Genomic DNA, 3,325 nt, shown 5'->3' with positions numbered 1-3,325 from the left:
AAGTGTCAAAGAATGGGTGGAGTAACAAAAATAGATGAAATGCCCCTATAGCCATAGATAGTAGTAGAACCATTTGATAAATGGGGAATTGATTTTGTTGGCTCTATTGAACCACCATCATAAGGGAAAAGTTGCATACTGGTTTGCACTGATTATGTTACTAAGTGGGCAGAAGCAAAACCCATGAAGCATCCTCATGACAATAATGTTGCAAAGTTTCTATATGAATGTATCTTTACCAGATTTGGTGTTCCAAGAGAATTAAAATCAGATCAAGGGCCTTAGTTTACATCTAATATGATAGTTGCACTCATGGAGGAGTATAAAATTCGGCATGGAAAATCTTTTTCATATCATCCAGAAGCCAATGGATAGGTAGAAGTGACAAATAGAGAGTTGGAACATATACTCACTAAAATAGTGTCTTTGCATTGGAAAGATTGGCTAACTAGACTTCCTAAAGCCTTATGGGTATATAGAATAGCATGGAAATCCACTACTGGGTTTACACCTTTTTAGCTCCTATATGGGAAGACAATTGTTATGCTCATTGAATTTGAACATAAAACTTTGCAGACAGCTTTGGAACTTGATATTACCCTTCTTACAGTACAATAGGATCACATTTTGCATCTCAATGAGTTGGATGAATGGTGAAAGTCAGCTCTTCATAACATAGAATTAATTCAGAGTCAAAGAAGGCAATGGAATGACAAATTCATTAAAGATAGAGAATTCTCTATTGGTGATTGGGTGCTTCTATATGATTCATGATATCAGCATCACCAAGGAAAATTTTAGACTTGATGGCTTGATCCCTATGAAATCATTGCAATTTTTAACAATGGAGTAGTTCAACTGTCAACAATTGATCCAGTCAAATTCAAACTCCTGGTTAATGGGCATCACCTAAAGTTATATCTTAAACCAACAACCTGAGAAGAATTTCTTCAACAGTTCGATACAATAGACACATCTCTTCCAATAGCCACTCTATCTAAGTCTCCCACTCAGATGCCTATAGCCCCTTGAATTTATTTTCAAGGACTTCATAATAAAAATTTTCCATTCATGTGAAATTCATTTGTTTTCCACCTCATTCCATCCCACCTTCTTGTCTTTCCATCATCATGCCATCTCACTTTCTTTCTCTCATATGGTACTACTTGGACCATCCTTCTTATCACACTTTACATCACTCACACTTGACCCCTTTGCATTTATGTAATTTATTATTTATTTAGAAAAGCATGTTATTTCAATTTTCAGAATTTGCAATCTTTACGATCTGGTGGGAACCAATCTCTGCCAGGTTGGGGGGAGGGAAAATTGAAATCATGAATGCAAATTAAGGAAAATCTTAAGTTGGGATGTAGGGGGAAGGGACATTTCAGTAATGAGCTAGCGCTCCTTTGTACTTCTGAAATGTACGAAATAATATAAAGAAGGCTAACCACTAAATCATGATTTCACATAACCCCTCATTAACATGGTGTATGTTTTGAGCACGATCTTTATCCTCATTATAGTTTGGTGATTAAAATGCCATCATGAAGTACTAAAGGATGTGATGTTTGGAAAGTATTGAAGTATTTTTTAAAAAAAAAATTCCCTTTGTTGAAACCCTTGTAGCCATCTCCATCCATACTCTCAAATCACTTGCAATGAATTTGCCAATAATAGCATTTTTTTTCAAAAAATATGGGTGGAGAACCTCAGTAACATGAACCAGTAGACCGCAGAGTCTTACTGGTAGACCTAGCAACATGTAGTTTGTTTCAACAACAAGGTTGGTTGGCTTACTATCTCAATTTGAAGCAGTTTGATCACGAAATTGTGCTCCAATTTCATAATACATTAAGGGATGGATATGCAACTATGAAGGGCATTTAGATAGGGTTTACAAAGGAGGTGGTGGCAAAAGTTTTTGGTTTGCCCACAAATGGAGAATGATGGATAGAGGACATGGATGCATGGCAAGAAAAAGAGAAATTCTCAGTACCTGGAGATCCTCAGCTAGAGGAAAACAAAAAGCAAGGTACATTACAATTATCTCTCCATCTGCAATTCATCCACCCTACTGAATTTATCATAAGGTATTTTACCTATGAAGGAAGGTATTCCTATTTGTATGGTGTTCATTTCAAAATTTTGAGTGGTTTGCAGCATGGTGATTGTCTTGTAAATCTCCCAAGTTTCCTTTATAATATTATCTAAAGCAAGCTACCTCTGTACAACAAGGAAAATCCTAGTTGGTATCCCACCATTGCTTGATTAGGGCTATAATTGAAAGGGAGTTGACTAGGAAGCACTTGGGAACATGGGAGGATTTTGTAAAACTCAAGACAAAAGGACCTAAAAGGGGTGGACCTAAAGGGCAAGGAATGGGGACAAGAGAGAAAACTATTGTAGGAGTTAGGAAAGTAGTATATAGAATGGCTCAAGAAGCTTTGGCTTCTGCATCTATACCTGAAACTGTGAAACGGAAAATTCAGCCCACAGAAGCCTCAACTCCTAGAAAGAGAAAATCACACACAATTGTTGCAAAGGAAGGTTTAGAAGAAGTATCACCAGTATCACAAGAACCTACACTCAAGTTTAATAAAGGAAAATCTATTGATAAGAGTAAGCAACCAATCTCTACCCCAAGATGAGTAACTAGATTGTCTGGGGTGGACTCAAAAAAGGAACCTTCTATTTCACCTATTGATTCAGAAGCTCCACTTTTGCAGACCTCAAAACCTACAACCTGTACTCTTGAACATGAAAATGATCTTGAGGAAATTCCTACAAAGCCAAATAGCTCTATTAATATTGATAGTGACACAGAGTCCTCAAAGAAAATAGTGTCCAAGTTTAAACACCTAGTGGAGGAAACTGATAATCTACCACCAGAGGAATATACATCTATTGCACAAGAAATGGTTGAGGAAATTGTTGAAACATTTCAAGTTAAAATGACTATTGCAACCTATCCTATAGCCATTGTACCTTCAAAAAAAATTGATAACACTATTGCCTATCAAAATAACAGCTTTGTTGAACATCAACATTCTCAGGATGATAACATTGCTAACCACCATAATCCTGAGCACCACCTTGAAGATTATAGACCTGTTGTCTGTCAGCATACACCAATGAACATTTTTGCTCCATTAATAGCCAGCTTTAGTTTGTACCAATAGTTTCTATGGGAAAAAGAAAACTAGGACCTAAAAAAGAAGCAATTGCTTAGAACTATCAGGGAACAAGCACAACAAATTGAAGAGAAGGATAGTGAAATTATGGTCCTACAACAATGTGTCATGAAGATTACAGAGCTCAT

The sequence above is a fragment of the Cupressus sempervirens genome, chromosome 4, assembly GCF_028749045.1.
Source record: "Cupressus sempervirens isolate cs-2001-9-10 chromosome 4, ASM2874904v1, whole genome shotgun sequence".
Taxonomy (NCBI): Eukaryota; Viridiplantae; Streptophyta; class Pinopsida; order Cupressales; family Cupressaceae; genus Cupressus; species Cupressus sempervirens.
Note: the sequence above shows the minus strand (reverse complement) of the source record.